A 21,237-nucleotide genomic window follows, 5' to 3' on the forward strand; every position below is an offset into this window, starting at 1 on the left:
CTCAGCCGACCAGAGAGGCAGGATGCGCAAGCTGGGGATCGAACGGGTGGTAGGTGGGTTCAAGCACATCTTCATATTTCTGTCGTGCCAATGCCATTTTCATGGCTTGTAAATTCATACAATGGTTCCCTAAGCCTTCATGTGAAGGTTCGTGCCAAGATGACCAGTTTTCTATTTTTCATGATTTTTGAAACTTTTTACGGTTCACGATTTTTGAAATTTTTTTAGAAATAGTTTGCCCCCAAATTTGGTAGAGGTGATCCTCGTATATTTTTTTGTCATGCAAAAAAAAATTCAGCTAAAAACTCGAAGTGGGGAAGATTTTGTGACCGTTTGAAAAAAGTGTCCCCATTCCAGACACTTTAATGGCTACTAGCAACAAACCTATAAAATCTCAAATGCTCTTTAAGGGGGTGTGAGTTCTCGAGGTTTGATGAGGGATAGGGGGCCAATATAAGGGCCAAGTACCAGCACCCATTGCACATCTTGTGCGCACACCCCTCAGCCCCCCCAATCACCAGAATCCCCAATACCGTCGGTTAGGCTCTCCGACGAAGCTACGGAGATGCTTCGATGATGGTACCTCGGGCGAAAAAAATGTGGCACCAGCACATGCCTAAGCCCAGCATGTGCACCGTGGCTCAAAATCTTAGAATGGGAATGAACTCCATATGCTTAGACATGGAATGAACTGCCTATGCCTAAGCCAACCCATGAAACGGGCGTACGGGCGCTTAGCCGGTCGGAGAGGCAAAATGCACAAGACGGGGATTGGCCCGGTCCCCCTTTGCATGCTACTGATCCTGCTACTGGTCCTGCTATCGCAACCCTCAGTCCGGTCTGATCTTGGACTGGAAATGAACTCTGTATGCTTAGACATGGAATGAACTCCGTATACCTAAGCCAACCCATGAAATGAGCGTGCGGGCGCTCAACCGACCGGACAGGCACAATGCGGAAGCCGGGGTTCGCCCCGATCCCCCTTACGTGCTGTCGATCCTGTTGTCGCAACCCTCAGTCTGATCCGATCTTAGATTGGGAATGAACTCCGTATGCCTAGGTCAACCCACAAAACAAGCAAGCAGGCACTGAGCCGGTCGGAGAGGCGTATTACGCAAGCCGGGGATCGAATCGGTCCCCCTCTACGTGCTGCCAGTCCCACTACCATAACCCTCAGTCCGACTGGGGCTTAGACATGGAATGAACTCCCTATGCCTAAGCCAACCCATGAAATGGGCGTGCGGGCGGTCAGCCGACCAAAGAGGCAGAATGCGCAAGCAGGGGATCGGCCTGGTCCCCCCTACGTGCTGCCTATCCTGCTGTCTCAACCCTCGGTCCGGTCCAATCTTAGATTGGGAATGAACTCGTATACTTAGACTGGGGATGAACTCTGTATGCCTAAGTCAACCCCCAAAACGAGCGTGCGGGCGCTCAGCCGACCAGAGAGGCTGGATGCGCAAGCTGGGGATTGAGCGGGTGGTAGGTGGGTTCAAGCACATCTTCATATTTCTACCATGCCAATGCCATTTTTATGGCTTGTAAATTCATACAATGGTCCCCTAAGCCTTCATGTGACGTTTCGTGGCAAGACGACCCGTTTTGTATTTTTCACGATTTTTGAAACTTTTTGTGTTCAGGATTTTTTAAAATTTTTTTAGGAAGATTTTTGTCCCAAAATTTGGTAGAGGTGATCCTTGTATTTTTTTTGGCATGTACAAAAAAATTCAGCTAAAAAATCAAAGTGGAAAATATTTTGTGACCATTTGAAAAAAGTGCCCCAAATTTAGACACTTTAATTGCTACTGGCAGTAAACCTATAAAATTTCAAATGCTGTTTAAGGGGGTGTGAGTTCTTGAGGTTTGATGAGGGATAGGGGGCCAATATAAGGCCCAAGTACCAGCACCCATCGCACATCATGTGCGCACACCCCCTGACCCGCCCAATCACCGAAACCCCCAATGCTGTCGGTTAGGCTCTCCGACGATGCTTCTGTGACGCTTCGGTGATGGTGCCCCGGGCGAAAAAAAAGTGGCACCAGCACATGCCCGAGCCTGGCATGTGCACCGTGGCTCAAAATCTTAGACTAGGAATGAACACCGTATGCCTAAGCCAAACCACGAAACGAGCGTGCGGGCACTCAGCCGACCGGAGAGACAGAATGCGGAAGCTGGGGATCGAACGGGTGGTAGGTGGGTTCAAGCACATCTTCATATTTCTGCCATGCCAATGCCAGTTTTATGGCTTGTAAATTCATACAATGGTCCCCTAAGCCTTCATGTGAAGTTTCGTGGCAAGACGACCCGATTTCTATTTTTCATGATTTTCAAAACTTTTTGCAATTCGGGATTTTTTAAAATTTTTTTAGAAAGATTTTTGTCCCCAAATTTGGTAGAGGTGATCCTTGTATTTTTTTTGGCATGCAAAAAAACATTCAGCTAAAAAATCAAAGTGGAGAAGATTTTGTGATCGTTTGAAAAAAGTATCCCCATTTCAGACACTTTAATGGCTATTGGCAGCAAACCTATAAAATCTCAAAAGCTCTTTAAGGGGGTATGAGTTCTAAAGGTTTGATGAGGGACAGGGGGCCAATATAAGGGCCAAGCACCAGCACCCATCGCACATCTATGCGCACACCCCCCGGCCCCCCCAATCGCCAAAACCCCCAATGCCGTCGGTTCGGCTCTCCGGTGATGCTCCGATGATGGTGCCCCGGGTGAAAAAAATTCGGCACCAGCACTTGCCCGAGCCCAGCATGTGCACCATGGCTGAAAATCTTAGAGTAGGAATGAACTCCGTATGCTTAGACATGGAATGAACCCGTACGCCTAAGCCAACCCACGAAAAGAGCGTACGGGTGCTCAACCGGCCAGAGAGGCAGAATGCGCAAGCCGGGGATCGGCCCAGACCCCCCCTGCATGCTGTCGATCCTACTGCCACAACCCTCAGTCCGGTCCAATCTTAGACTGGGAATGAACTCCGTATCCATAAGTTAACCCACAAAACGAGCGTGCAGGCGCTGAGTCAGCCGAAGAGGCATAATGCGCAAGCCAGGGATCGGCCCAGTCCCCCTCTGCGTGCTGCTAGTCCCGCTGCCACAACCCTCAATCTGGCTGGGGTTTAGGCATGGAATGAACTCCCTATGCCTAAGCCAACCCATGAAACGGACGTGCAGGTGCTCAACCAATCGGAGAGGCAGAATGTGTAAGTCGGGGATCGACTCGGTCCCCTTTGCGTGTTGCCGATCCTACTGCCGCAACCCTCGGTCCGGTCTGATCTTAGACTAGGAATGAACTCTGTATGCTTAGACTGGGGATGAACTCCGTATGCCTAAGTAAACCATGAAACGAGTGTGCATGCGCTCAGCCGGGCGGAGAGGCAGAATGCACAAGCCAGGGATTGGCCCGGTCCCTCCTGTGTGCTGTCGATCCTACTGGCGCATCCCTCAGTCCATCCGATCTTAGACTGGGGATGAACTCCGTATGCCTAAGTTAACCCTCGAAACGAGCGTGCGGGCACTCAGCCGGCCGGAGAGGCCAGTCGAAAAGGCATAATGCATAAGCCGAGGATCAGCCCGATCCCCTTCTGCGTGCTGTCGATCCTGCTGTCGGTCTTGCTGCCACAACCATCTGTCCGACTGGGGCTTAGACATGGAATGAACTCTGTATACCGAAGCCAACCCATGAAATGAACATGCGGGCACTCAGCTAGTCGGAGCGGCATAATGCATAAGTCGGGGATCAGCCCGATCCCCCCTGTGTGCTATTGATCCTATTGTTGGTCCTGCTGTCGCAACCCTCGATCTGATCTGATCTTAGACTGGGAATGAACTCCGTATGGTTAGATGTGGAATGAACTAGGTATGCCTAAGCCAACCCATGAGACGAACGTGCAGGCACTCAGCAGGTCAGAGAGGCAGATGCACAAGCTAGGAATCATCTCGGTCCCCCTTATATGCTGTCGATCCTACTATCGCAACCCTCGGTCTGGTCTGATCTTAGACTAGGAATGAACTTTGTATGCCTAAGTCAACCCACGAAATGAGCGTGCGGGCGTTGAGCCAACCGGAGAGGCATAATGCGTAAGCCAGGGATTGGCTCGGTCCCCCTTTGCGTGCTGCTGATCCTGCTACCACAACCCTCGGTCCAACTGGGGCTTAGACATGGAATGAACTCCCTATGCCTAAGCCAACCCACGAAATGGGCGTATGGGCGCTCAGCCAGCCAGAGAGGCAGAATGCATAAACCGGGGATCGGTCCGGTACCCCCTGCTTGCTGTCGATCCTGCTGTTGCAACCCTTGATCCGGTCTGATCCTAGACTGGGAATGAACTCTGTATGCTTAGACTGGGGATGAACTCCGTACGCCTAAGTCAACCCACGAAACGAGCGTGCGGGCGCTCAGCCGACTAGAGAGGCAGGATGCGCAAGCCGAGGATCGAATGGGTGGTAGGTGGGTTCAAGAACATCTTCATATTTCTGCTGTGCCAATGCCATTTTTATGGCTTGTAAATTCATACAATGGTCCCCTAAGCCTTCATGTGAAGTTTCATGGCAAGACAACTCGTTTTCTATTTTTCACGATTTTTAAAACTTTTTACGGTTTGAGATTTTTTAAAATTTTTTTAGAAAGAGTTTTGTCCCCAAATTTGGTAGAGGTGATCCTGGTATTTTTCTTGAAAGGCACGAAAAAAGTCAGCTAAAAACTCGAAGTGGAGAAGATTTTGTGACCGTTTGAAAAAAGTGTCCCCATTTTAGACACTTTAATGGCTACTGGCAGCAAACCTATAAAATCTCAAATGCTCTTTAAGGGGGTGTGAGTTCTCAAGGTTTGATGAGGGATAGGGGCCAATATAAGGGCCAAGTACCCACACCCCTCGCACATCATGTGCGCATACCCCCCGACCCCCCAATCGTCGAAACCCTCAATGCCGTCGGTTAGGCTCTCCGGTGATGCTCCGTCGATGCTGCCCGAAGCGCAAAAAAATGCGGCACCAGCACATGCCTGAGTGCAGCACGTGCACCGTGGCTCAAAATCTTAGATTGGGATTGAACTCCGTATGCTTAGACGTGGAATGAACTCTGTATGCCTAAGCCAACCCATGAAATGAGCGAACAAGCGCTCAGCAGGGCAGAGAGGCAGAATACACAAGCTGGGGATCGACCCGGTCCGCCCCTACATGCTGTCGATCCTGCGGCAGCAACCCTTGGTTTGGTCTAATCTTCAACTGGGAATGAACTCCGTATACATAAGTCAACCCATGAAACGTGCGTGCGTCGCTGCATCGGTCGAAGAGGCATAATGTGCAAGTCAGGGATCAGCCTGGTACCCTTTTGCGTGCTACCGATCCCGCTGCCACAACCCTTGGTCTGGCTGGGCCTTAGACATGGAATGAACTCCTTATGCCTAAGCCAACCGATGAAACGGGCGTGCGGGCACTCAGCTGACTGGAGAGGTAGAATGCACAAGCCTGGGATTGGCCCGGTCCCCCCTGCGTGGTGTCGATCCTGCTGCCATAACCCTCGGTCCGGTCCGATCTTAGACTGGGAATGAACTCCGTATGCTTAGACTGGGGATGAACTCCGTATGCCTAAGTCTACCCATGAAATGAGCGTGCAGGCGCTCAGCCGGTCGGAGAGGCTGGCCGGAGATGCGTAATGTGCAAGCCGAGGATCGACCCGGTCCCCCTCTACGTGCTGCCGTTGTCGGTCCTACTACCACAACCCTCGGTTCGGTTGGGGCTTAGACATGGAATGAACTCCGTATGCCTAATCCAAACCACGAAACTAGCGTGCGGGCACTCAGTCGATCGAAGAGGTAGAATACGCAAGTCAGGGATCAGCCCGGTCCCCCCTGCGTGCTGCCGATCTTGCTGCTAGTCCTGCTGCCGCATCCCTCGACTCGGTCTGATCTTAGACTGGGAATGAACTCTGTATGCTTAGACATGGAATGAACTCCATATGCCTAAGCCAACCCACGAAACGAGCGTGCGGTCGCTCAGCCAACCGGAGAGGCAGAATTCGCAAGCCGGGGATCGACCCGGTCCCCCCTGTGTGCTATCGATCCTGCTACTACAACCCTCAGTCTGGTCCGATCTTAGACTGGGAATGAACTCCGTATGCCTAAGTCAAACCATGAAACGAGCGTACGGGCATTGAGTCGACCAGAGAGGCATAATGCATAAGTCGGGGATCGGCCCAGTCCCCCTCTGCGTGCTGCCGGTCCCACTACCACAACCCTCGATTTGGCTGGGGCTTAGACATGGAATGAACTCCCTATGCCTAAGCCAACCCATGAAATGGGCATGCGGGTGCTCAGCCGACCGGAGAGGCAGAATGTGCAAGTCGAGGATTAGTCCGGTCCCCCCTGTGTGCTACCGATCCTGCTGTCGTAACCCTCGATCCGATCCAATCTTAGACTGGGAATGAACTTCGTATGCTTAGACTGGGGATGAACTCCGTATGCTTAAGTCAACCCACGAAATGAGGGTGCGGGCGCTTAGCCGACCAGAGAGGCAGGATGCGCAAGTCGGGGATCGAACGGGTGGTAGGTGGGTTCAAGCACATCTTCATATTTCTGCCATGCCAATACCTTTTTTATGGCTTGTAAATTCATACAATGGTCCCCTAAGCCTTCATGTGAAGTTTCATGGCAAGACGACCCGTTTTCTATTTTTTACGATTTTCAAAACTTTTTACGATTCGGGATTTTTTAAAATTTTTTTAGAAAGAGTTTTGTCCCCAAATTTGGTTGAGGTGATCCTTGTATTTTTTTTGGCATGCACAAAAACATTCAGCTGAAAACTCGAAGTGGAGAAGATTTTGTGAGCGTTTGAAAAAAGTGTCCCCATTTCCGACACTTTAATGGCTACTGGCAGCAAACCTATAAAATCTCAAATGCTCTTTAAGGGGGTCTAAGTTCTCGAGGTTTGATGAGGGATAGGGGGCTAATATAATGGCCAAGTGTCAAGCCCTGGGCGAGCGTGCCAGGCACATCAGGCACACCAGCAGGCGAGCCAGAGGTTGAGGCCCACAGAGCAGGCGTGCTGGTGGGTATCTGCACGCAAAGCCTAGCAAATGAGTTCAGAACGTATGAATAATCAAATCTGCCAATTTGATTATTGTAATCTGCCAGTAGCAGCATCCTGGCAGATTTGGTTGACCCTGAAAATCAGGAGTTAGCATCCTGATTGATTGTAATCTGTATAATCCCATGATTTTAGCCTTTATTCTAGGGATATTGCCATTAAGTGTAAGCTGGAGCCTTAACTATAAATAGAGGGCTGCTCCTCCCTCATTTGTACACCATCAAACACTTCTGTTTCAGTGAATACAAGAGCATTTCTAGAATTCTGCCTTCTTATCCTGTTTCTCTTTAACTTGCGTAATCAGCCCTTCCTGTTGTTCTAGTGCCCGTACGCTTGTGTTTTAGGCTGACTTAGGCTTAAAGGAGGAGATTCCAAGCCTAAGGCCGCATGGTTTCTGAGTCTAAGGTCAGAGCCCGTGACAGTTGGTATCAGAGCAAGTTCGATTCTGCATGTTTGTGTTGTGTAGGTTAGAGGAGATGGCATCCCAAAGTGACGCTGCTAACCAACAACCAGAGGCCCAGGAGCATGGGCATGGAAGAGGGAGGAAAGCCAGTTCTAGAGATATCTGGTCTACCATGGATGGTAGGTTGGCCAAGGTGGAAGTGACCATGGCGACATGGGGGAGAAGCTTGAGGGGGTAGAGACTCACATTGCATCGCTAGACTCCATGGGGGAAGAGATCCAAAGTGAGCTACAAGCTGCTCTTAACAAAGGCTTGGACGTGTTCACCCAAAAGAATCAGACCTTGGAGGCTGAAGTGCTAACCTTGCACAATGGCATGGAGGCCATGCGCCAGCGGATGGAGGAGCTTAGCAGTGAGCTCGTTGCTTGCAAGACTGCCATTGGGAATGGCATGTTTGCTGGAGTGTCCAAGTCCAAATTGAATGTTCCCAAGCCTAAGGAGTTCAAGGGGACTAGGGGTGCCAAGGAAGTAGATAACTACCTTTGGGGTATGGAGTAGTACTTTCAGGCCATGGGCATGCAAGATGAGGCGATAAAGGTAAGCATCACTGCTATGTATCTCATTGTTGTAGCCTTATTATGATAGAGGTGCATGTGTGATAATGTCAGGCGTGGGAGCACCAAGAATGAAACCTGGGCAGAGTTCCAAAAGGAGTTCAGAGAACAATTTTACCTAGAGTATGCCAATGATGAGGCATGGGTAAAGTTGTGCAGGCTGAGCCAACAAGGGGTCATAAGGGAGTATGTCTAAAAATTCTTTGAATTGACGCTACAGATCTCGGATCTAGGTGAGAAGGACTCCTTATTTGCTTTCATGGATGGGCTGAAGCAGTGTGTGAAGCATGAGCTACAAAGGAGAGGAGTTCATGACTTGGCTAAACCGATGACTACTGTCGAGGCCTTGATAGAGTTCAAGCCTCTGAACAAGTTCGAGTCTACCAAGCCCAAGGGTAAGGGTAGGGACGATAGGGACCGAAAGAAGCAGTCCAAGGGGAAGGACCGTGATCGAGAGTCCAATGATGGAGACCGAGACCATTCAACCAATGATGGCAAGAGGAAGCCACCAGCAGGCAAGTGGAAAGCAAAAGGGGATCGAGAGCCACTAGCATGCTACATATGTGGAGAGAGCCACATAGCGTGCAATTACCCACAGAAGGGCAAGCTGGCTACTGTAGACAAGGAGTCTGACGAGGAGCCAGAGTCAGGGGCAGCAAAGCTTGGGTCGTTGGTGCTCAATGCTGTCCAGAGTAAGGGGAGCCGCAAGCCAAAGGGCTTAATGTACGGATCTGATGGTTGTAGGTCAAAAGGTGAGCGCACTGGTGGACACAGGTGCCTCACATTTTTTTATTTCAGGTGATAGAGCCCGGAAGCTCGGACTAAAGGTGCAGAAAGGGACTGGTACCATCAAAACGGTGAACTCCAAGAAAGTTCCAGCCATTGGAGTAGCGTGGGGAGTGGAGTTACAGCTTGGAGACTGGAAAGGCAATGAGACCATTGAGGTAATACCCCTTGACGACTATGAGTTTGTGATTGGGTTGGATTTCCTTGTTCGGATTAATGCCCTCCTTGTGTCTTTTGCTGATTGTGTTTGCATCTTGGATGCATGGTGCCAATGCCTAGTGCCATTGAGGAAAGGGTCTGGAATTGGGTCGCGGGTGGTGTCAGCCATCCAATTTGCCAAGGTGGTAAGCAAACAAGAAGACACCTTTTTGGCAGCCCTGAAATATGATGAGCCAAGGGAGAAGGAGATCGAGTCACCCTTGGAGGTGCTAAAGCTGCTGAAGACCTTTAGTGATGTGATGCTCGTAAAGCTACCTAGCAAGCTACCACATAAGAGGGAGGTGGACCACAAGATCGAGCTGGTGTCCGAGGCCAAGCCGCCAGCTAGAGCCCTTTACCAAATGTCTCCACCAGAGTTCGAGGAGTTGAGGAAGCAGCTCAAAGAGTTAGTTGATGCTGGCTTCATCAGGCCATCGAAGGCACCCTATGGTGCACCGGTTCTATTTCAACGCAAGCATGATGGGTCGTTACGGTTGTGCATAGACTATCGGGCTTTAAACAAGCTGACCATCAAGAACAAGTACCCCATCCCACTCATTGCAGACTTGTTCGATCAACTTGGGAGCGCAAGGTGGTTCACCAAGCTGGATTTGAGGTCAGGCTACTATCAAGTCAGGATCGCGGAGGGAGATGAGCCAAAGATAGCATGTGTCACTTGGTATGGTTCGTATGAGTTCTTGGTGATGCCTTTCAGACTCACGAATGCCCCAGCAACATTCTACACCCTTATGAATAAGGTACTTCAGTTATTCCTTGATCGGTTTGTTGTGGTTTATTTGGATGACATTGTGATCTACAGTCAGACTTTGGGAGAGCATGTAGACCACTTGAGATAGGTGTTCGAGGTGTTGCGGGCACACAAGCTATTTGTCAATAGGGAGAAGTGCTCATTCACCCAGCAGGAGATCCCGTTCCTTGGCCACATAGTGGGAGGTGGCAGGATACGCATGGATGAAGGCAAGATACACGCCATCCTGGAGTGGCAACCGCCAGCCAAAGTCACTGAGTTGAGATTGTTCCTTGGGCTGGTCAACTACTACAGGCACTTCATCAAAGGTCACTCAGCAATAGCCACGCCATTGACTGACTTGTTCAAGAAAGGAAGAGCATGGGAGTGAAGCGCAGGGTGCCAAGAAGCCTTTGACAGGTTGAAGTGGACTGTGACCGAGGAGCCAGTCTTGGCCTTGCCAGACCATGCCAAGCCGTATGAGGTGCATACGGATGCATCAGACTTTGCCATAGGGGGCGTGTTGATGTAGAAGGGATGTCCAATCGCGTTCGAGAGCAGAAAGTTGAACGAGAGTGAACATAAGTACACGGTCCAAGAGAAGGAGATGACTGTAGTGGTGCACTACTTGCACACTTGGCACCATTACCTGTTGGGGTCGAGGTTCGTGGTTAGGACGAACAATGTGGTGACCAGCTACTTCCAGACTTAAAAGAAGCTGTCCCCCAAGCAGGCGAGATGGTAAGATTTTCTTGCGAAATTTGATTTCCAGATGGAGTACAAGTCGGGGTGGGCGAACCTAGTGGTAGATGCCTTGAGCAGGAAGGCTAACCTTGCTGCCATTAGCCAACCAGAGGGGTCACTGGTGCCACGAATCAAGGAGGGACTTGCGCATGATCCTACAGCTAAGGCTTTGATGGAGTACACCCAGCAAGGTAAGACTAGGTGGTTTTTGGTTACAAGATGGCTTGCTGTACACCAGGGGAAGTAGACTGCTTGTGCCACAGCATGGGAAGCTTCGCAAGGAAGTTTTGCAAGAATGCCATGATTCAAGGTGGCCTGGACACCCCGGAGTGAGCCGTACCTTGGTGTTGATCGAGGACCGGTACTACTAGCCGCATATGAGGGACGATGTGGAGGCCTATGTGAAGACTTGTCTTGTGTGCCAACATGACAAGGTAGAGCTCAAGAAACCAGGTGGTCTCTTGGAGCCATTGCCAATGCCAGAACGACCATGAGAGAGTGTTTCTCTATACTTTATAGTCGGTCTACCCAAAGCAGAAGGGTTTGGAAGCATCATGGTAGTGGTGGATAGGTTTTCCAAGTATGGAATCTTCATTCCAGCAACCAAGGAGTGCCCAGCCGAGGAGGCAGCTCGATTGTTCCTGAAGAACATGGTTAAGTACTAAGAAGTGTCGAGGACCATTGTTAGTGATTAGGATGAGCATTTCACGGGTAGGTTCTGGACTGAGTTGTTCAAGCTATTGGGGTCAGACTTGAACTTTTCCACCAGCATGCATCCACAGACCGATGGGCAGACAGAATGAGTGAATGGACTATTGGAGGTCTACCTCAGCACTATGTGAGTGCCATACAAAGGGAATGGCCAAAGCTGCTAGATATTACGTAGTTTTCCTACAACTTGCAAAGGAGCGAGGCAACGAACCAGAGCCCATTTGAGGTTTTGACAGGGCACCAACCACTAACACCCAGTTTGATTGCTACAGGTTATACAAGGCCAAATCCAGCAGCATACAAGTTTGCCAAGGCATGGCAGGAGCAAATTGACTTGGCCAGAGTTTGTCTACACAAGGCGTCCAAGAGGTCGAAAAAGTGGGTAGACCAGAATAGGCGGGACGTACAGTTCCAGGTTGAAAACTTGGTGTTGGTGAAGCTGCATCCCATTGTGCGCCATAGGGGGCTGCACAAAGGCCTAGTCCGGAGGTATGAGGGACCTTTTCGAGTAGTCAAGAGGGTAGGCAAGGTTGCCTACAAACTGGATATGCCACCCAAGCCGAGGGTACACCCGGTGTTCCATGTGAGCATGCTCAAGCCGTTCCATGAGAATGAGAGAGATCCAGGATGGGCAGAGTCAAAGTCTACTCTATTGGGAAAGGGCCTCATATGAGAAGGAGGTCCACAACATCATAGCTGACTGAAAGGTGAGATCGAAGAACTATCAGCCAAGACAAAAGTACTTGGTGCGCTGGAAGGGACTTCCAGACAGTGAGGTGAGCTAGGAACCAGCAGATGACTTATGGTAGTTCGGGAACCAGATCAAGTAGTACCATGTAGAAGATGCAACAAGGGTGTTGTGCAATCAGGTGGGGGAGGATGTCACACCCAGGGTGGGCACGCCAGGCACATCAGGCGCACCGGTAGGTGAGCTAGAGGTTAAGGCCCGTAGACCAGACGTGCTGGCGGGTATCTGTGCACAAAGCCTAACAAACAAGTTCAAAACGCCCGCCCAACTTGCAGGCTAGCCCGTGAGACCAAGGCCTGGCATACAAGCTGCCCGCACCACACCTAGAAGGGCCCAAGGTGCTCGATACGCAAGGGAAGCTTCTGGAAGCAGGCAGGATCAACAGTAGCATCTTGGCAGATTTGGTTGACCCTGAAAATCAGGAGTTAGCATCTTGATTGATTGTAATCTATATAATCCCATGATTTTAGCCTTTATTCTAGGGATATTGCCATTAAGTGTAAGCTGGAGCCTCACTTGTAAATAGAAGGCTGCTCCTCCCTCATTTGTACACCATCAAACACTTCTATTTCAGTGAATACAAGAGCATTTCCAGAATTCTGCCTTCTTATCTTGTTTCTCTTTAACTTGTGTAATCATCCATTCCCGTTGTTCTAGTGCCCCTATGCTTGTGTTTTAGGTTGACTTAGGCAGAAAGAAGGAGATTCCAAGCCTAAGGTCACACGGTTTCTACGTCTATGGTCGAAGTTCGTGACACAAGTACCAGCACCCATCACACATCATGTGCGCACACCCCCCGGCCCCCCAATCGCCGGAACCCCTAATGCCGCCAGTTAGGCTCTCCGGTGATGCTCCAACGATGCTCTGACGATGGTGCCCCAGGCGAAAAAAAAATGGCACCAGCACAAGCCTGAACCCAGCATGTGCACCGTGGCTCAAAATCTTAGACTGGGAATGAACTCCGTATGCCTAAGCCAACCCACAAAACGAGCGTGCGGGCGCTCAGTAGGTCGGAGTGGTAGAATGCACAAGCCGGGGATCGACCTGATCCCCTCTGCATGTTGTCGATCCTGCTGCTGGTCCTGTTGTCAGAACCTTCAGTCCGGTCCGATCTTAGACTGGGAATGAACTCCGTATGCTTAGACTGGGGATGAACTCTATATGCCTAAGTCAACCCACGAAAAGAGCGTGCAGGCGCTCAGCCGGTCGGAGAGGTCGATCGAAGAGGCATAATGCGCAACCCGAGGATCAGCTCGGTCCCCCTCTTCGTGCTGCCGATCCCGCTGTCGGTCCTGCTACCATAACTCTCGATCCGACTGGGGCTTAGACATGGAATGAACTCCATATGCCTAAGCCAACCCATGAAACGAGCGTGCGGGTGCTCAACCAATCGGAGAGGTAGAATGCGCAAGCCACAGATCGGCCCGGTCCCCCCTACGTGCTGTCGATCCTGTACTAGTCTTGCTACCGCAACCCTCTGTCCGGTCCGATCGTAGACTGGGAATGAACTCCGTATGCTTAGACATGGAATGAACTCTGTATGCCTAAGCCAACCCACGGAACGAGTGTGCAGGCGCTCAGCTAGCCAGAGAGGCAGAATGCATAAGTCAGGGACTGACCCGATCCCCCTTGCGTGCTGTCGATCCTGCTACCGCAACCCTCGGTATGATCCAATCTTAGACTGGGAATGAACTCCACGTGCCTAAGTCAACGCATGAAACGAGCGTTCGGGTGCTGAATCAGTCAGAGTGGCATAACGCTTAAGCCGGAGATCGGCTCGGTCGTCCTCTGCGTGCTACCAGTCTCGCTGCCACAACCCTCGATCCGACTAGGGCTTAGACATGGAATGAGCTCTCTATGCCAAAGCCAACCCACAAAACGGGCGTACGAGTGCTCAGTTGACCGAAGAGGCAGAATGCACAAGCCGAGGATCAGCTCGATCCCCCCTGCGTGCTGTCGATCCTGCTGCCGTAACCCTCAGCCTGGTTCGATCTTAGACTGGGAATGAACTCTGTATGCTTAGACTGGGGATGAACTCCGTATCCTAAGTCAACCCACGAAATGAGCGTGCGGACGCTCAACCGGTCGGAGAGGCATAATGCGTAAGCCGGGGATCAGCCCAGTACCTCTCTGCATTCTGTCGATCTCGCTGTCGGTCCTGCTGCCACAACCCTTGGTCTAGCTGTTGCTTAGACATGGAATGAACTCTGTATGCCTAAGTCCACCCATGAAACGAGCGTACGGGTGCTCAACCGATCGAAGAGGCAAAATGCACAAGCCGAGGATCAGCCCGATCCCCCCTACGTGCTACCGGTCCTACTGTTGGTCCTGCTGTCGCAACCCTTGGTCCGATCTGATCTTAGATCGGAAATGAACTCTGTATGCTTAGACATGGAATGAACTCCGTATGCCTAAGCCAACCCATGAAATGAGCGTGCGGGCGTTCAGTCGATCGGAGAGGCATAATGCATAAGCCAGGGACCGGCCTGATCCCCCCTGCGTGCTGTCGATCCTGTTGCCGCAACCCTCGGTTCGGTCTGATCTTAGATTGGGAATGAACTCCGTATGTCTAAGTCAACGCATGAAATGAGTGTTCGAGCACTGAGCCGGTCGGAGTGACATAATGCTTAAGTCGGGGATCGACCTGGTCATCCTCTGCGTGCTGCTGGTCTCGCTGCCACAACCCTCGATTCGAATGGGGCTTAGACATGGAATGAGCTCCCTTTGCCTAAGCCAACCCACAAAACGGGCGTACGGGTGCTCAGTCGACCGAAGAGGCAGAATACACAAGCCAGGGATTGGCTCGATCCCCCCTGCGTGCTGTCGATCTTGCTATCGCAACCCTCGGTCTGGTTCGATCTTAGACTAGGAATGAACTCTGTATGCTTAGACTGGGGATAAACTCCGTATGCCTAAGTCAACCCATGAAACAAGCGTGCAGACGCTCAACCGATCGGAGAGGCAAAATGCGCAAGCTGGGGATCAGCCCGGTACCCCTCTGTGTTCTGTCGATCCCGCTACCGGTCCTGCTGCCACAACCCTCAATCCAACTGTTGCTTAGACATGGAATGAACTCCGTATGCCTAAGCCCACCCATGAAACAAGCGTACGGGTGCTCAGCCGGCCAGAGAGGTAGAATGCACAAGCCGGGGATCGGCCCGATCCCCCCTACGTGCTACCGGTCCTACTGCTGGTCCTACTGTCGTACCCCTTGGTCCGATCAGATCTTAGATCAGGAATGAACTCCGTATGCTTAGACATGGAATGAACTCCATATGCCTAAGCCAACCCATTAAACGAGCATGCGGGCACTCAGCCGGTCGGAGAGGTAGAATGCGTAAGCTAGGGATCGGCCCGATCGCCCTTGCGTGCTGTCGATCCTGTTGCCACAACCCTCGGTTCGATCTGATCTTAGACTGGGAATGAACTCCGTATGCCTAAGTTAACAGATGAAATGAGTGTTCAAGCTTTGAGCCGATCGGAGTGGCATAATGCTCAAGTCGGGGATCGGCCCGGTCGTTCTCTGCGTGCTGTCGGTCCCGCTGCTACAACCCTCGATCCGATTGGGGCCCGGTCCCCCCTGCCTGCTGCTTGTCCTGCTGTCGCAACCCTCTGTCCGGTCTGATCTTAGACTAGGAATGAACTCCATATGCTTAGACATGGAATGAACTCCGTATGCCTAAGCCAACCCATAAAACGAACATACGGGCGCTCAGCCAGTCGGAGAGATAGAATGCGCAAGCCGGGGATCAGCCCAATCCCCCCTGCGTGCTGTCAATCTTGCTGCCACAACCTTTGGTCTGACCCAATCTTAGACTGGAAACGAACTCCGTATGCCTAAGTCAACGCACGAAACGAGTGTTCAGGCACTGAGCCAATCGGAGTGGCATAATGCTCAAGCCGGGGATCGACCCGATCGTCCTCTACGTGCTACCGGTCCCATTGCCACAACCCTCGATCCGACTGGGGCTTAGACATGGAATGAGCTCCCTATGCTTAAGCCAACCCACGAAACGGGCGTGCGGGCCCTCAGTCGATTGGAGAGGCAGAATGCACAAGTCGGGTATCGGCTCGATCCCCCTTGCGTGCTACCAATCCTGGTGCTGTAACCCTCGGTCTTGTCTGATCTTAGATTGGGAATGAACTCTGTATGCTTAGACGGGGGATGAACTCCGTATGCCTAAGTCAACCCACGAAACGAGCGTGCGGGCACTCAGTCTGTCGGAGAGGCATAATACGCAAGCCAGGGATCAACTTGGTACCCCTCTGCATTCTATCGATCCCGCTGTCGGTCCTGCTACCACAACCCTCGGTTCGACTATTGCTTAGACATGGAATGAACTCCGTATGCCTAAGCTAACCCATGAAACAAGCGTACGGGTGCTCAGCCGATCGGAGAGGCAGAATGCACAAGCTGAGGATTGGTTCAATCCCCCTACATGCTACTGATCTTGCTGTTGGTCCTGCTATCACAACCCTCGGTCCGATCTGATCTTAGACTGGGAATGAACTCCGTATGCTTAGACATGGAATGAACTCCGTATGCCTAAGCCAACCGACGAAATGAGCGTGCGGGCGCTCAGCCGGTTGGAGAGGTAGAATGCGTAAGCCAGGGACTGGCCTGATCCCCTCTACGTGCTATCAATCCTGTTGTCGCAACCCTCGGTTTGGTCCAATCTTAGACTGGGAATGAAGTCTGTATGCCTAAGTCAACCCACGAAACGAGCATGCGGGCACTGAGCTGGCCGAAAAGGAATAATGCAAAAGCCAGGGATCGACCTGGTCCCCCTCTGCGTGCTGCCGGTCTCGTTGCCACAACCCTCGGTCCGACTGGGGCTTAGACATGGAATGAACTCCCTATGCCTAAGCCAACCCACAAAACGGGCGTGCGGGCGCTCAGCCGGTCGAAAAGGCAGAATGTGCAAGCTGGGGATCGACCCGGTCCTCCCTGCGTGTTACTGATCCTGCTACCGCAACCCTCGGTCTGGTCCGATCTTAGACTGGGAATGAACTCCATATGCTTAGACTGGAGATGAACTCCGTATGCCTAAGTCAACTCACGAAACAAGCGTGCAGACGGTCAGTCGATCGGAGAGGCAGGATGCGTAAGTCGAGGATCGAACGGGCGGTAGGTGGGTTTAAGCACGTCTTCATATTTCTGCCATGCCAATGCCATTTTATGGCTTGTAAATTCATACAATGGTCCCCTAAGCTTTCATGTGAAGTTTTGTGGCAAGACGACCCGTTTTCTATTTTTCATGATTTTTGAAACTTTTTACGGTTCGGGATTTTTTAAAATTTTTTTAGAAAGAGTTTTGTTCCCAAATCTGGTAGACGTGATCCTTGTATTTTTTTTGGCATGCACAAAACAATTTAGCTAAAAACTCGAAGTGGAGAAGATTTTGTGACTGTTTGAAAAAAGTGTCCCCATTTCAGACACTTTAATGGCTACTGGCATCAAACTTATAAAATCTCAAATGCCCTTTAAGGGGGTGTGAGTTCTCAAGGTTTGATGAGGGATAGGGGGCCAATATAAGGGCCAAGTACCAGCACCCATCGCACATCATGTGCACACACCCCCCGGCCCCCCCAATCACCGGAACCCTCAATGCTGTTGGTTAGCCTTTCCGACGATGCTCTGACGATGGTGCCCCATGCGAAAAAAATGCGACACCAGCACATGCCTGAAACCAGCATGTGCACCATGGCTCAAACTCTTAGACTGGAATGAACTCCGTATGCTTAGACATGGAATGAACTCCGTATGGCTAAGCCAACCCACGAAACGAGCGTACGGGCGCTCAGTCGATCGGAGAGGCAGAATGCACAAGCCAGGGATCAGCCCGTCCCCCTCTACGTGCTGCCGGTCCCGCTACCACAACCCTCGGTCTGGCTGGGGCTTAGACATGGCATGAACTCCCTATACCTAAGCCAACCCACGAAATGAGCATGCGAACGCTCAGCTAGTCGAAGAGGCAGGATGCGCAAGCCAGGGACCGGCCTGGTCCTCACCTGCATGCTATCAATCCTACTGCCGCGACCCTCGGTCCGGTCTGATCTTAGACTGGGAATGAACTCCGTATGCCTAAGTCAACCCATAAAATGAGCATACGGGCGTTGAGCCGATCGGAGAGGCATAATGCACAAGCCGGGGATCAGCCCGGTCCCCCTTGTGTGCTGTTGATCCTGCTATCGTAACCCTCGTTCTAGTCTGATCTTAGACTAGGAATGAACTTCGTTTGCTTAGAATAGGGATGAACTCAATATGCCTAAGTCAACCCACGAAACTAGCGTGCAAACGCTCAGCCGACCAGAGAGGCAGGATGCGCAAGCCGGGGATCGAACTGGTGGTAGGTGGGTTCAAGCACATCTTCATATTTCTACCATTCCAATGCCATTTTTATGGCTTGTAAATTCATACAATGGTCCCCTAAGCCTTAATGTGAAGTTTCGTGGTAGGACGACCCGCTTTCTATTTTTCATGATTTTCAAAACTTTTTACGGTTCAGGATTTTTTAAAATTTTTTTAGAAAGATTTTTGTCCCCAAATTTGGTAGAGGTGATCCTTGTATTTTTGTTGGCATGCACAAAACAATTCAGTAAAAAACTCAAAGTGGAGAAGATTTTGTGATCGTTTGAAAAAGTGTCCCCATTTTAGACACTTTAATGGCTACTGGCAACAAACCTATAAAATCTCAAATGCTCTTTAAGGGGGTGTGAGTTCTCGAGGCTTGATGAGGGATAGGGGGCCAATATAAGGGCCAAGTACCAGCACCCATCGCATATCATGTGCGCACACCCCCCGGCCCCCCCAATCGTCGGAACCCCAAATGCAGTCGGTTAGGCTCTCCGACGATGCTCCAGCGATGGTGCCTCGGGTGAAAAAAAAGTGGCATTAGCACATGCCCAAGCCAAGCATGTGCACCGTGGCTCAAAATCTCAGACTGGGAATGAACTCCGTATGCCTAAGCCAACCCACGAAACGAGCGTGCGGGCGCTTAGTTGGTCGGAGAGGCAGAATGTGCAAGCCAGGGATCGGCTCGATCCCCCTGTGTGCTATCGATCCTGCTGCCACAACCCTCGGTTCGATCTGATTTTAGACTGGGAATGAACTCTGTATGCATAAGTCAACCCACGAAATGAACGAGCGGGTGCTGAGCCAACTGAAGAGGCATAATGCGTAAGTCAGGGATCATCTCAGTCCCCCTCTGCGTGCTGTCGGTCCCGTTGTGACAACCCTCAGTCCGGCTGGGGCTTGGACATGGAATGAACTCCCTATGCCTAAGCCAACCCATGAAACGGGTGTGCGAGCGCTCAGCCGATTGGAGAGGCAAAATGTGCAAGCCGGGGATCGACCTGATCTCCCCTGCGTGCTGTCGATCCTACTGTCACAACCCTCGGTCCGGTTCGATCTTAGACTAGAAATGAACTCCGTATGCTTAAGTCAACCCATGAAACAAGTGTACGGGTGCTGAGCCGACCGAAAAGGCATAATACGCAAGTCGGGGATCAGCTCGATCCCCCTCTGTGTGCTACCGAGCCCGTTGCGACAACCCTCAGTCCGGCTGGGGCTTAGACATGGAATGAACTCCCTATGCCTAAGCCAACCCATGAAACGGGCATGCAGGCACTCAATCGGCCGAAGAGGCAGAATGCGTAAGCCGAGGATTAGCCCGGTCTCCCCTGCGTGCGCCGATCCTACTGCCGTAACCCTCGATCCGGTCTGATCTTAGACTGGGAATGAACTTCGTATGCTTAGACCGGGGATGAACTCCGTATGCCTAAGTCAACCCATGAAACGAGCGTGCGGGCACCCAGCCGACTGAAGAGGCATAATCCGCAAGCTGGGGATCAACCCGGTCCCCCTCTACGTGCTACCAATCCTACTGCCGGTCCTGCTACCACAACCTTCGGTTCGGCTGGGGCTTAGACATGGAATGAACTTCGTATGCCTAAGCCAACACACGAAATGAGCGTCTGGGTGCTCAGCATGTCGAAAAGGTAGAATGCGCAAGCCGGGGATCGGCCCGGTCCCCCCCTGCGTGCTACCGATCCTGCTGCTGGTCCTACTGCCGTTACCCTCGATCTAGTCTGATCTCAGACATGGAATGAACTCCGTATGCTTAGACATGGAATGAATTTTGTATGACTAAGCCAACCCACGAAATGAGCGTGCAGGTGCTCAGTCGATCGGAGAGGCAGAACGCGTAAGCCAGGGATCGACCCAGTCCCGCCCTATGTGCTGTCAATCTTGCTTCTGCAACCCTCGGTCTAGTCCAATCCTAGAGTGGGAATGAACTCCGTATGCCTAAGTCAACCCATGAAATGAGCGTGCGGGTGCTGAGCCGATCGGAGAGGCATAATGCGTAAGTCGAGGATCGACCTGGTCCCTCTCTGTGTGCTGCTAGTCCCGCTGCCACAACCCTCGATCTGGCTGGGGCTTAAACATGGAATGAACTCCCTATGCCTAAGCCAACCCACGAAACAGGCGTGCGGGCACTCGGCCGGCCGGAGAGGTAAAATGCGCAAGCCGGGGATCGGCTCGGTCCCCCCTGTGTGATGCCGATCCTACTGCCGTAACCATTGGTCTGGTCTGATCTTAGACTAGGAATGAACTTCGTATGCCTAAGTCAACCCACAAAACGAGCATATGGATGCTCAGCCGACCAGAGAGGTAGGATGCACAAGCCGGGGATCGAACGGGTGGTATGTGGGTTCAAGCACATCTTCATATTTCTGCCATGCCAATGCCATTTTTATGGCTTGTAAATTCATACAATGGTCCCCTAAGCCTTCATGTGAAGTTTCGTGGCAAGACGACCTGTTTTCTATTTTTCACGATTTTTTAAACTTTTTGAGGTTCAGGATTTTTTAAAATTCTTTTAGAAAGAGTTTTGTCACCAAATTTGTTAGAGGTAATCCTTGTATTTTTGTTGGCTTGCAAAAAAAAAATACAGCCAAAAACTCGAAGTGGAGAAGATTTTGTGACCGTTTGAAAAAATTGTCTCCATTTCAGACACTTTAATGGCTACTGGCAGCAAACCTATAAAATCTCAAATGCTCTTTAAGGGGGTGTGAGTTCTCAAGGTTTGATGAGGGATAGGGGGCCAATATAAGAGCCAAGTACCAGCACCCATCGCACATCATGTGCGCACACCCCCCGGCCCCCCCAATCATCGAAACCCCCAATGCCACCGGTTA

This window comes from Durio zibethinus, chromosome 20, assembly GCF_047325235.1.
Source record: "Durio zibethinus cultivar Kanyao isolate XHJ-2024 chromosome 20, ASM4732523v1, whole genome shotgun sequence".
NCBI classification, from domain to species: Eukaryota; Viridiplantae; Streptophyta; class Magnoliopsida; order Malvales; family Malvaceae; genus Durio; species Durio zibethinus.